This window comes from Penaeus monodon, unplaced genomic scaffold (assembly GCF_015228065.2).
Source record: "Penaeus monodon isolate SGIC_2016 unplaced genomic scaffold, NSTDA_Pmon_1 PmonScaffold_426, whole genome shotgun sequence".
Taxonomy (NCBI): domain Eukaryota; kingdom Metazoa; phylum Arthropoda; class Malacostraca; order Decapoda; family Penaeidae; genus Penaeus; species Penaeus monodon.
Window position 1 is genome coordinate 36,785 of NW_023659066.1, and position 14,829 is coordinate 51,613.

General features: G+C 40.3%; 1 pseudogene; it reads right to left on the reverse strand.

The window, feature by feature from the left end:
• Nucleotides 1-7,165: 7,165 nt before the first annotated feature.
• LOC119570882 lies at nucleotides 7,166-11,865 on the reverse strand (annotated as a pseudogene).
• Nucleotides 11,866-14,829: the final 2,964 nt, after the last annotated feature.

The following is a 14,829-nucleotide window of genomic DNA, read 5'->3' on the forward strand; positions in this document are numbered from 1 at the left end:
TGAGATCAAGGCAACGGAAAAAGGGGGGGGCAATTTAAAAAAATAAAAAAGGGTAGAAAAAAAAGGGGAGGTGGGGATTAAGAAAGGGGAAGGGTTTAGGAAAAAGGAATCAGATCAAATGGAGGATATTTATGCATCTGAGGAAGGAAAATTTGTCAACTGAAAGGGATAGGAGATTCCGTGAGGTGCCCGACAGGGGGATCAGAGGACAAGTAAGGAAGCAGGGTATGGGCTTCAGTACGTGAGGCAGGATAGTAGGATGTGGAAGACAGAGGTACATACATAGGAGCAAAGGGTTTGGCGCATGGATAGTAGGTGTGAGGCGGGGACCTATTCGTAAACGGCGGCTTTCCCCGTCTGTCTGGTGTAGAGATGCAGGTTTTCCCGGCTTGTAATTTATTTGGTGGTTAGACCTAACCAGAAAGATTGCCAACGGTTATAAAGGAAAGTTTTTAAGTGAGGGTAGTAGAAGGGGTTGGGTTGTGTGAAAAACTGGGTTGCTGGTTTGACAAGGCAGCGGATCGTGCCAAGGCATTTTTTCTTTTTCATTGCCGGGGATCCCGAAATGACTTGGGCATCCAGCAAAATTTAACTGTTTTCTGTCGTGTGGACAGATTAAAAAAAACTGATTCTGTATTTTACGGACTTTAGGGTTGATAAGGTCTATGGATTGTATGAGTGATATTGAATTGCGTGAGTCAGTGAAGGCGGTAAAGGCTGAGGAGGAGATGGAAGACATGCGTTGCAAAGTGAAAAGGGAATAGCGTAAAGTTCTGTTGTAAGGATGCGGATTCAGGAGGAAGGGGAAAGTTGTTAGTGTGAAAAAGACTACAGCGAAATCCAGTACCCGAGGTGGATTGGGGCCGTCTGTATAGGGCATGGGTACGTAGGGGAAATGACTAGAGATATGTGCAAGAAAGTTTGAGGAGGATAGAATGTGATGTTTGATTTGAGTGGGTCAGGGGAAAAAAAAATGGCAATTATAGGAGGAAGGTATTAGAAAGGAAGGGAAAGTTTGGGCAGAAAGAGGGAGGAATCGGAGACGAGGAATGGTGTAAATGGGGAAAGCAGAGTGTCCATATGAACATGGAAAGGGGTAGGAAACGTTGGAGAGGAGGAGGGAAAATATGAAAGAAAAGGGGTTGAGGGACAGTTTTCTTGGAGAGAAAATTGATGGAAACGAGCATAGCTTTTAAAGACAAAAAGAGCGGAACGTAGAGAAAGGGATGGTAGCCTGATTCAGTGTATAGGCTCTCAACTGGAAAGGATCGAAAGGCACCTAGGGATAACGGTGACCGCAATGGTGGATTGTGTCAAGTTGAGCGAGAAGGAAGGCAGAGCGGAAGAATATATATGGAAGCCATAACAAGGTGTGGAGAGGATTTAGGGTAAATATGGAATTTTTGTTTCGAAGTATGCAAGACGAATTCCAAACTGATTTGGAGAGATAAGGTTGTGGTTGAGGTACCACATTTGGGCCGGATGTTAACAATCCTTTCTAGTAATTTGCAAAAGCAGCTTGTGAGGGCTATGGGACGGTAGTCTTGTGGAAGGGGTACCAGATTTGTTTGGTTTTTAAAAAGGTTAGTACATGGGCTTTACCCCAATGGGGAGCAAAGTTCCGGTGTCCATATGTTATTGAATATTGATAGGAGGAAAGCAAGAAGTAGGTAGAAGGTGTCGTAACGTACGGTGATGTATACCGTCTAGGCCTTCATGGGTATCGCTATTATGGATATGGAGGACGAGGACGGGGACAAAAATGAGGAGAACGTTTTTTTGATAGTTTATGGATCCGCCGCCAGACTGCAGAAACGGGTGGTAGAGATGTTATGGAGGATGCCATTATTTTGCCAGATGTTTGTCATCGAGTTTACGGATTGTATGGCGAAGTTGGACTGCCCTTTTTAAATATAAAGTGTAGTTAACTGACTGGAGGTGCCTCTCTTGTATCGATAGCTATTCCAAGCTGCGCGCTTCAACCGAAGCATTTTAGTACATTCTAGGTTCCACCATGGAACACCAGGGAAAGTGAAAAGATCGGGAGGTGCGAGGGATGGCTGTATAAGCTGCATTTGGGGACATTGGTTTGTGAAGTAGAGAAGCAGTACTGAAGTGGAAGAGAAGGATGTTTGGGGGGAGATCGAGAGAAGAAAGAGGGGGTAAAGGTATGCCAGCCCAGCTCTGTCAAAGCACCAGCGAGGGGGATACGAAGTGGAGACATAGGAAGTAAGAGGAAAGGAGGATAGGGAAGTGATTGCTAGAGTGAAAGTGGTCTAGAATTGACCAATGGAAGTCTAAGAAAGAAGGGTAGGAGTGCAAAAGAGAAAAATCAAGGATGAATGGAAGGGTTGGATACATGTCGAAGTAGGTGGGAGGTTTGAATTAAATAGGATAAGGAAATTTTTGGGGAGAGGGAAAATGCTCTAAGGAAACGACTTAGGGAGTACTAAGAAGGGGTTTGGTTAGCGGACAGTTAAAGTCTTCAACTATCAGGAAAAATGGTGTGGAGTGGGGAAAGTAAGGTTTCAATAGGAGGGGAAGGGGACAAATAGGCTGAAGTTTAAATTTGTGATCCAGGGCAGGAAAATGCGGATAGCGTGCAAGGGTTAGTTGGGCTTGTTGGAGGTTAGGCGCATAGGTTTTTATGGATGGAAAGTATAGAGGAGGAATATAGAGAGGAAGGGAATGATACAAAATGTAATTGGGTATTGGTGCGCCGGGCCATAAGTGAAAGACCGGGCCCGGGGAGCAGAACTCGCAAATCTAACCAAGCAAGGGGGATTGGTATGGGTGTTTTGGGGAAAGGTTTCTTGGCGGAGGGATATAAAAATAGGAGGTGGCGAAAGGTCAGGTTTGGTGGAGAACGGAAAATGAAGTTCACGTAGTGGCGCATGTGGATCAATCAACGGATGATAAGGGTAGAGATGGATTTTTATGAAAGGAAGAGGGAGATCCAGGGGTTTGAGGTAAGGTATCAGGGGAAAAGGAGGTGAAGCTGTATTATCAGGGGGGTTCATGGGAGGGGGATCTGGGGAAGGAGGGGAAGGTGTTGTATCGGGAAAAGTTCATCAGGGAAGGTGGGTTTGGGGGGAAAGGGACTTTGTGACATAAGGGTTTCACGTGTGTATCCAGGAGGGGTGGAGGGATAGTAAGGAAGGGGGTTTTTTGGTTGTGGGTGGAGAGGATAGGGATTTGGGAGGGAGTGGGAGGAAAAGGGTGGGGGGAATATGAAGAGGGGGAAAATTTTTTTTGGCAGTCACTTTGAATGTATGAGAGAGGGAACTTTCTTTGGGTATGCTTAGGAAGTTTCAAAAGCATCAAAAAGATTTTTTACGAGGAGGTGAATTGAAGATAGAATTTAAGGGGTCGTGGATGTGGTGGGGGATGGGATTGGGGTAGGAAAAGATGGGGTGAAAACGTTTGGATTATCTGGTGCCATGGGTAAGGGGGGAGTAAATAGGGGCAGTTTAGATTGAGATCTGAATCAAAAGGAAAAAGGATTTGACTGGAGATGGGGAAATAGAGGTGGGAAATTGAGGAGTAAGGGGGAGGTGATGCTGAGGAAGACTTTAGAGATCACTTTGGTAAGAGGGGATAGGAGTGGAAGTGAAGGATGGTATTAGAGTAGGGAAGTGACTGAAAGCCTAGTCGGTTTGCTTCTTGACTGATCTCTCGTAGAGTGAAGCCAAGTTTGTATCTGAGAACTGCTACCTCAGACTCACACATGTAGGCAAGGTTATAGATACATTATGGGAGCCACTGCAATTGGCACATGTACGTGGTCGTGGTGGGCAGTTTGAACGGTCATGACCAACATTTCTGATATTGATGGGGTGGGGGTTGATATGGTCAGACAAGGCAGGATTCTCCTCCTATATAGACCTTATGGGAAGGTCATGTCTGCAAAAGGTAATCTTGGCAATAATGATGTGAGATTTACGGCGGCCTCTGGGGGAATAGTATAGCACTATACTGATACTGCATCGTAGTTAGCAAGGCAGCTAAGTAGGTCGTCGTCACAGTCTGCCCAATCTTAATCGTATACTGGGCAATCAGCCGGGGAAATGGCAACAGTTCCAGTACATGTATCAAGGGAGGAGTGGTGGCTGGGCAGGATTGATTTGCCCGTGAGGTTACCAGGGTAGATTGTGCATGAACTTGAAACTCAGGTTTAATGGTTTAAAGAAAAGCAAGATAAGTGCTAGACATCAAGGTCATGTAGCACTTTTAGTTTAATGTTAGGGAAGGGGGTGAGTTATGAATAAAATTTTTTAAGCTGGGGCAAAAGAGATTGGTGGAAGTGAAAGGGTAGAGTGGGGTTTGGTAAGGGGTTAGATTAAGATGGAGGGGTATGTATGAGGAAAGAGAATAGGTTTGTTGAAACAGAAAGTGGGGATTCTGTAAGGGATGTCTGTTAGGTTGGGAGGTCGGTGAAGGGAGGATAGGTGGAAAAAAAGCAGAGGTAAGTATGGACGAGACATAAAGGGAATGTGGGGAAGAGACAAAAAAAGATAATTGGGGATTGTATTGGAGGATTGGAAATCTGAAAAGGCCATTTAAGGGTTTAAAAAGAGGAAAGGTTCAAGGTCCCCGGGGGGGCGGACAAACCGCATATCCAATAGTTTTTTATAATTGACGTTGGAGATTTTAGGGGGAAGAGGAGGGGGGGAAGGACCAAAGGTCTAAATGGGAGAGGTTGTGGGAGTTGTTGTATGGAGGGTAATAGGAGAAAGGTTGTGGAAGGGAAATTGTGACTTTAAAGGATTCGATGTTGTTACGGGATAGGGAAGGGATGGTGGGAGTTAGATAAGGACAATGGGATCAGGGAGGGAATGAAGGGATGAGGGGGTGGAAAGTGTTAATGTGGGGGGGTTGGGGTTTTTGGGGGATGGGTAGGTGTTTGGGAGGGGGGTAAGGGAGGAAAAAGGTGGGTGGGAGGGAATCGTTGGGAGGAGGATGGATATCAGGCATTTACTTGGGTTGTGGAGGAGGGAGTGAAATTTGGGGGATTGAGTGCAGATTAAGAACTTGAAAGTTTTTTCAATTAGTTTTTTCTAAGGGGGGTTTGGTGGGGTATTTGGGGAAAAGGTCTTGTGAGGGGGGAAGGGAAGAGGAATGGTGTCTCAAAGCATAGGAGAGAAAAAGGATGGAGGGATGGGCTTGTGGTGGGGAAGAGGGTGGGTGGAACGTTTGTTCTGTTGGAGGGTTAGTGGAGGGAAGGGAAGGGGGTTGGTGGGGTTTGTAGTGGTGATAAAAATTTGGGGGTTGGAGGTCGGTTTAGGGGGAAAAGGGTTTGAGGGGGAAGGTGGGTAGGGGGTAGGAGGGGGGTTTAGGTTTTAGGGGCGTGGGTTAGGGGGGAATTTTAGAATGAGCAGATATGGATAAGATTTAAGGGCCGTCGAAGGGCCGGGTTGTATTGGAGGTTGATGTGAGTTCTCTCAACTAAATGTAATTGGGAACCCATTTTAAAAATTTTTATGGGGCCCAGCCACAGTTGGCCATTGGTGCGTGATGTCAGGGAGGTAATCGGGGATGGCCAGCAGGGGCACCATGATTGGGGATTGGCTGTGGAAACGGCAATTTTTGGGGGTGAGAACGTTTTGGCCTTGGGGGTTGGAGGAGGGGGGGGGAAAAAGGGGGGAGGGGATTCTTCCTAGTAGAAACGTTTATTTAGGGAAGGTTGACGGGAATTTTAGGAAAGGTAAAATTTTGGCTATGTTGTGGGTTTTTTGGATGACCTTTTACTGGGGGAAGGAGAGAGCCATTCCCTTCTTGTTTGCTTAAAGTATGGGGCGGGCGTAGGTCCTCCAAGTTTGACAATCTTTGTCCTAGACTCAAATTGCTGGGAATTAAATACGTTCCCGGTGGCAAGGGTATTGGAGGGTTGGATGGGTTCTCCCAAGGATGGGCCCCATTAGGTCATGGTTGTTTGAATGTTATAGTTTGGTTTTCGGAGGTTTGGACAAGACGGGAGGGGTTTGGTTCGGGACGGAAGGGGGGGATTTCCTTTCTATCTTTTTTGGAAGGACATTGTTGGAAAGAGAAGGTTTGGTTGTAAGTAGGGAGCTTGGGGGAGGATCACGAAAAATGGTCCCATTTGCTGGACGCAAGAGGTTTTCCCCAAGAATTTTGTAAGTTTGGGTTATGCGGGCGGGGGAAAACGTTCCGGTTGCGAAGAGGGGGTGGTTGGATGAGGGGTGTTAAGGTGGAGATTGGGCAATAATAAGCTGGTTTTGGTATTAATAAAGGGAGGGTGGGGTGGTTGGATGTTGGAGGTTTTTGGGGAAGGGTGTTGAAGTGAGCTGTGGGGGGGATAAAAATGGAAATGGTCCTTAAGGGGTTTAGTTGTTGGGGTTACGTACAGAGGGATTGATGAGGGTAGTATTGAGGTGTTCGACCTGGGCAAGGATGGGCTGGGGAAAAAGGGAATCGGGTGGTATGTTGGGGCTATTGATAAGGGGAAGCTAGTTGCTAATAGTGAAATGTTTTATTAGTGCGGGTAAGTGGTTATGGGGGGTAAAAAGTCACCCACAGGGCCCCTTTGGGGAGGAATGGGTGGGTAACAAATAAAGGGGAACCCGTGCCCATGCCCTTTGGGGGTTTTTTTCAACTGGCCACGTAAGCACTTTATTTTAACGTCCACCCTTTAGGGTTTGGGGAGAAGGGCTGGTAAAAACAGGAAACCCGTGAGGGGGAAGGGAAAGAAGAGAAAAGAAGAAGACGGAAAAGGGAAAAGGAGAAGAAGAAGAAGATGAAGGGACAGAAAAGAAAAAGTGAAAAAAGAAGAAAAGAAGAAAGAAAAGAAAGAAGAAAGAAAAGAAAGAAGAAAGAAGAAGAAGAAAGAAGAAAGGAAAGAAGAAGAAGAAGAAGAAAAAAAAAGAAAAAAAAAAAAAAAGCCATGCAAAATTAGTTGAGTCGACGGCTGAGTCCCAAGGTTGGGGAGTTCCCCATCATTGGGTCCCAGTCTCCGCCTCCTAAGCCCCCCCACGACAACAACGGGCAAGGGATTGGGGGGGCTTGAACTTAAATATCTCTTAATAAAGATAAATGTATAGGTATTATTTCTAAATCCTGGTCTTTAAAGTCTTTACTGTCTCACTGTCCAAACAGGTTAATAAATATGATAAACTTTCACTATTTTATTGAAAGCTAATTAGTTAAGAAAAAAAGCATACAATCACATTTCTTTCAATACAGATATCATACTGCCTATTTACATGAGTCATTCCACAAACAAAAAATGGAAATTTTCCAATGACTGATCTTTGTCTTCAAAATATGAACAAACGAATGTTCTATTCAATTACACATTCAGCACCAACTGCTGTAAGAGCTTCTTTCAGCTTTTCAGCTTCATCCTTTGGAATGTCAGCTTTCACAACTGTAGGACAGCTTTCAACAAACTTCTTTGCCTGTAAACATAAAAATAAACACGTATAATAAAAGGCAAATGTTTATCAAAACAAAAAAATATTCCCAAAAGTATGAACATAAACATTATTAATGTGGTTTCAAAAGATTTTTTCCCAAAACCACGGGCCCATATCTTAATACCTGGCCCAAAGGTTCATGCCTTCAAGCAAGGCCTTAACTTCCTTAATAAGTGCTACCTTCTTTGCTGTATCAAATTCATCAACTTGATAGTGAAACTTGTCTGAACTTTCTTTGGAGCAGCTCCCTCTTCATCCTTTTCATCCTGTTATGTCAAGGTTATGAGACGTTTAAATATGACTGTATATCAAATAAAAAATAATCACAATTGCTTCTGCAAACACATTTTTCACAAAAGTGCATATTCCCAAAGCATATTCCATCCACTTACATCACAGGGCTATTATTAATCTTCCAAATCATAGTTATTATAAAATTAGGCCTTTTCATCAATTTGCTGATAAGTTACACTTGCCATGGAATAGGATGACCATTATATATGTCACAGTTATGAATGTCCAATGACCAATGATTTAATTTTTTTGAGTTTGATAGCCCTTTAACCCCTTTAAAACCACTGGGTAAAAACATAATGTTTATGTGATGTTGCTTTGTAATAAAAATATATGCACAGGAGGCTCTACAATGCCCAGTCTATTAGCAGTCTAATGTGGCCTCCCCTAAACCCCCCTTTGCTTTTCTAAGGGTTTATCAATATCTATGCTGTTATCATCATCATTGACACTGTAATCTTACAATGTTATTAAAAATACTAATAGCTATATAAAATAAAACATTTCCTAATATCAAGGAAAAGGGGCAAAAAGGTAAGATGAGTGGGACTAGTGATTGACTACTTTATGACTTAGTACTTGTGGAGCCATCTGTGTGTAAATACAATCAATAAACTAAGCTCAGTGGGCATGACGTGTGTACATGCCATCCCAACAGCATTAAGTTAACATTGATGGTAGAGGTACTAAAGACACTGATGTCCACAAACCCTTTTCTGGGGCAAACTGTTTAATAGAAAATGTTTGGTTTTTGGTAATAATTAATTAAATGTATATAAACAAATCAAAGATAAAACAAATTAAATATCATTACCTGTGCTGGAGCTGCTGTGGCATTCCAGCACCAAAAGCCATCACTGGGGCACAGAAATGTTAGAGTCTTCTTCAGCAATTCATTCAAATCTGCTACCTCCACAATTTGTTAGCTGAGAGATCTGGGAAACAATTGATAAATTTTTTTTTCAGGGTAAACCTGTGAAAGAAAAAATGATAATAAAATTTACATTATAGTTGCACATAATATTAATAATTCTTTAGTTAAAAAATTTATACAGAAAAAGTGTAAATTTTTAAACAAAAATATTTCAAATTCACACATTCAAAAAGCATTTAATACATGGTTATTTAGAAGGTAAGACAAAATTAAAGGGTCATCAAAATATAATATTTCACACACATTCTAGCAATAGTAAATACCTTGGGTGCCCCTTTGCAGTTGGGACACCCAAGTGGCCTCGGCGCTCTGAAAAGCGACGTTGACATTTCAAGCCATATATAGCAGATTGCTTCCACAATTTCTGTCTGCAATATACAGAACTTAATGATAAGGTTGGCAATGTAATAAGACAATCAAATAGGAAAAGTGAGAGAGTATATAAAATAATACAGAAGAATAGGGAAAAGTCAGTGACATGAATTGATGGCAAGAAGAGAAATTGGGAAGGGGAAAAAGCATAAAGACTCATGAGAAAATTATACTTTTTGATATTCTAAATACTTCTCCTTTCTTAGATCTAACACTACACTCAAGTTCATAACATGCATATGTTGAACCTGAGAGAGATATGCATTATCAATTCCGGCAAATATCTGTTAGATCCTGTTACAATCTTGTACGACACTGAATTCTCAGCTACACTAACAAATGCCCAGATATCATATTTGGGCAGATCTCTAAAGCTGATGAAAATTAAATCTTGTTCATTGATTAAATTTTCAGAATGACTAGTTTTTAAAAACTCTATAATGCGAAATAATCCCAATTTCATAATTTTCGCATCCACAATCAGCAATACTTTGTAATCAAATAAGAAAAAATTATAGAAAAAATATATCCACTAAAATATTACAGGGTCACTGCACGTGTTTCATAAAATTACCATAGCAAGGAGAGGATATAAAATATCAGAGAAACTGTAGTTTTGAGGCATAAGGGCCCCCTTCATCCCGCTTTTCACTTACAACATAAAACAATAGGGAAAAAAAATAATCATACATTTTTATTGCGAACTGGAATTTTGGCTAAAAAATTACCAACATCACACAAATAAAGCCTTACTTAAGATATTCTGGGGGTTGTGTTGCACAACATTTTTTATTCTACTATAGTTTCAATTTCCCACAGCCAAGTAGTATATAGTAAATTTGTCTAAAAGGACAGAATGACCAAAAATAAATGCCTTTCATCTATGGTACTACTTTTGCAAGTGATAAGGGAAAATTGGTGCATCACTTAACACTTTGATATACATTTACAGGAAATTGTAATAGCACTTTCATAAAGAGAAAAACTACTAATGCATGAAAATAGTCGCATAGCAAAAAAAAAAATCAGAAATGAAGAAAATAAATCGCCACAAATGCCCATGGGCAGAAACAAGTTCATGGCGATCAGGTTGGGGTCATAGGCAAAGCCCCAGGGTTAGGAAGGTTTTGGTTCATATGGCTATGTTTCAGGAATGGCTGGAGTAATAGGGACTTTATCTCAGAGCGGTTGTGACAAATGCCACACAGAGAGTAAGTCCACAGCAACAGGGGGGGGTCCTGGGCAGAAACCCAGTAGGAGGAGGGCAGTGATAAGATGGGGGTTGGAGGTGAAACTCCCAGGGTTAGGAAGGTTTTTTGGGTTCACACAGCGAGGTTGTTGATTTCACAGGAATGGCTGGAGTAATAGGCGCTTAATCTCAGAGGAGTCACTTATTATTATGATGGAAAATAAATAGACGTACATTATACAGTGTTGATAATTGAAAGAATGAATAATAACTGCAAGATTGATGACTGTGTGAAAATAAAAATTCCCTTATCTTCAACTTGTGAAAAGGTAGTACCAAAGATGAAGTGTCTTTTGATTCATTTTTTCATTACAAAAGCAAAATTTTCCTTGTAATACAAGGCTGTGGGGAAAAAAAGTAGTAATTTATACTCCTAGCAAGGGGCTACATTCCCCCGGACCCCCATAGCTTAAGAAAGCACAAACTACACATTCCCTATGGTCATAATTGCTTGGTTTTTAATCCCTTTTTATTTAACATTTGGGCAAGTGATGGGCTCAAAAATCAGGGTGTGATAGATACTAATGTCTATGTCTGTATATCCACTATATACAAGAATTCATTCTCAAAAGCACAAAGCAATAAAGGACTACTTGACAGATTGTAGTAATGAGTTACACGTCACATTAAACACAATGGGGACTTAGAAAATTGTGGGTCGATCTTTCTCCTTCTCGTCTTGTATCTCCCTTATTTTCCATTCGCTCACCTTTTTCATAGATGAAGAGTGTCTTAGTTTTTGTCAAGGGAACAACTCCATACACTTTTCTTTTTACTGTAATCTGACTGTCATGCACAGGACGCTTTTCCCCAAATTTACCTTGTACTAAATGGCCGTAGGAAACAAAATGTACCTTACTTTACATTGGGGAGACATCAAAGCATTTTTTTCTTCGACAACACCCTTCACCTTAAGTTCACCTTTAAAATTCCCACAGCCACAAGTGGATGGGCAGGGGGGGGGGGGTGCTACCTAAAAGACCTAAGGCTTCCTCAGAAAATAAACCTACATTACTTCCGCCCAAATCAAAACTACAGGAGACATGCTGAATCCTCTCGGTGAGCCCTTTTTCTCACCAGACAAATATTCGTTTAACCATAATATCATACATCGAACTTTTTCATTACCACTACATAAGACAAAAGGTACTAATTTTGGTATGAACTTAAACTCACGAAATCCTGCCTCTCCGTATCAACCTACCTCAAACAGCATGTCAGAGCTGTATAATTGGTGCCCCACAAGAAATTTAGAAGCTTGCAAAAATGTCCAATGGGCCCCGGCTTTCCTCACACAATGTTTACGTAGCGGGGAGGAACCCGAACATGTGAAGGAAACGAGGAAGAAAAGCAACTTCGGGCGTTTTATGCGTTACGCTTATGCCATCTAGTGATGCCGGGATAAATATTTATGATAAGAAAATGAGAACTTAATTTTGTAAAATGGTAGACCCAAATTTTATTTTTTTAAAAAGAGAATATTACTTATCTGTATCCAAAATTCAGGAATTTACCGAAAACTCCAGTGGTTGTCGAATAGAAACTTATGATGAGAACACACATTACACCTTAACTCCGTACATCTATCTGTGTGTGTGTGTGTGCGGGGTGTATGGTTGTGTGTGTGTGTTTGTGTGTGTGTTTGTGGTGGTGTGTGTGTGTGGGTGTGTGGTGTGTGTGTGGTGTTTTGGGGTATACTTATGTATGGATGGATGGATGGGATGGATGTGTTTGTATGTGTATAGATACATAATATACAATTACACACACACACACACACAATTACACACACACACACACACAACACACAACACACACACACACACACACAAACACAAAATATATATATATATATATATATATAATTATATAATATATATATATATATTATATATATATATATATATAATATATATATATATATATATATATATATACCACACACACACACACACACACACACACACCACACACCACACACACAAAACATATATATATATAAAATATGATTATATTATATATATATATAAAATATTATATATATATATATTATATGGTGTGTAAGTGGGGTGTATATATATGTATGAATATATGTATGTATGCATGGATGGATGTGTGTGTGTGTGTGGGGTTGGGTTTGTGTGTGTGGTGTGGTTGTGTGTGTTGTTTTGTTGTGTTTTGTGTGTGTGTGTGTGTGTGTGTTTGTGTGTTTGTTATATATTATATATTATATATATATAATATATATATAAAATATATAAAATAAAATAAAATATATATAAGAGGTTCCTTCAATAAGTTTTGAGACTTTTTGTAGTGACACTTTTTTCTCGGACAAACACGGAACTCTAGTCCCCTTCAAAGTACTCCCTCCCGCTGCAATGCACTTGTTTTTGTTGTCGCAAAAACTTCTGGAAGGCCCCCTGGGAGTCCTCCGGTGTGAACGTGTCCACGACCCTCGTCACAGCCCTTTCATTTCCCGATGGTGTCAAAACGACTGCCTCTGAGGTTGTCCTTTAGCTTGGGGAACAACCAAAAGTCACAGGGAGCGAGGTCTGGACTGTAGGGAGGGTGAGGAACTGTCTTGATGCCCATCTCGGTCAAATAGTTGGAAACGCGGATGGAGCTGTGGACTGGTGCATTGTCCTGGTGGAAATGCCACCGACCCGATTCGAACAGCGCTGGCATTTTGCGACATCTCTTTCGGAACTCCCTCAAGACCTCCACATAATACACTTTGTTAAATGCCTGTCCAGAGGGAACCCGGTGGTTGTAGATCATGCCCAAGCTGTCGAAACAGGGGATCATCATGAGTTTCAGGGTGGACTTGCTCGGTCTGGCCTTCTTGGGTCTGGGGGAGCCCGGATGCTTCCCCTGGAAAATCTTTCTCTTGGTTTCCGGGCCACAGCAGTAAAAATCCAGCTTTCATCACAGGTCACCAGAGCCATGAGTACTCTTGGGTCTGAAATATAAGCTCGACCATGACCCTGCTGTCGCTAACACGTCTTTTCTTTGCTCGTCACGGATTGCACATATCTTTCGCATTTTCAGTTCACCATGAATAATTTCGGGGCACAGTTTCCACACTGACTTCAAACTGTTTACTTATTTTCTCTATTGACACTTGACGGTCCTCATCCATAAAAGGACGAATTTTCCCCACCAGCTCCGGTGTTCTGACTCCCCCCCCCCCCTCCCACACCTCTCATCGTCTTTCACAGACTCTCTGCCGCCCTTAAACTTTTGTGCCAACGAAACGCAGATGCTTTGCCCATGCAAGTTAATCCATAAGCAGTCTGAGACAGTTCATAAGTCTGCGTAGCGTTCTTTTTCCGAGTAACGCAAAATTTAATAGCGTATCGAGCTTCCAAAGTGCTCCCGCCCCGACTGTATTCTGCAAAAAAGTCAGCTGTGACCAGCGTGGTTTAGTAGGGTTCGATTAACCTCCACGTGCAAACCTTCTCTTTTCAACCTGGAAAAAAACAAAAATGGTGTGTTTTCTTTTTAGACATAGGTGAGACATATCAAAATTACAAGAGTGTCGGATGATTATACTGCCCTTACAAAAAATCTCAAACTTATTGAAGGCACCTGTATGTGTGTGTGTGGTGGTGTGTTATATCCCATATATATATATATATATATATATATATATATATATATATATAAAATTTTATAATATATAATATATATAATTATATATATTATTATTATATTATATATATATATATATATATAATATTATATATATATGTATATATATTATATTTTTATTATATAAAATATATATATTAACATCACATCTACTAATTATTAATTTATTTTCTGTCTAAAATATATATATATATAGATATTATAGTATAGTATATAAGATATAATAATTTAGCTGGGTTGCCTTCTGGGGACGGGGGTTGGGCCTTCTCCATTTTCTCCACATTTGTCCTGTCCCTTTTTTTTTTATTATATATATATATATATATTATATATTATATAATATATATATTATATATTATGGGTTGGGTTTTTGGGTGTTTGTTTGGTGTGTGTTGTTGTTTTTGTGGGTGTGTGTGGGGGTGTGTGTGTGTTGGTGTGTGTAGTGTTGATCCCTCTCCTTTTTTTCCCCCCCTTCTCTCTTATATATATATTTATATATATATATTATTTTATATATATTATATATTATTATATATATATACATTTATATTTTAATATTTATATATTTATATTTTAATATGTGTGGTGGTGGTTTGTGTGTGTGGTGTGTTGTGTTGGTGTTGGTGTGTGGTGTGTTGTGTATGTATATATATATAATATATATATATATATATATATATATATATATTATATATATATATAAAATATATATTTGTGTGTGTGTGTGTGTGTGTGGTGTGGTGTGTGTGTTTTGTGTGTGTGTGGGTGTGTGTGTGTTGTGTATGTTTTTTTTTTTTTTTGTTTTTTTTAAATATAATATATAAAAATATATATATTATATATATTATAATATATAATTTTTATATATATAGTATATATATATATATATTAAA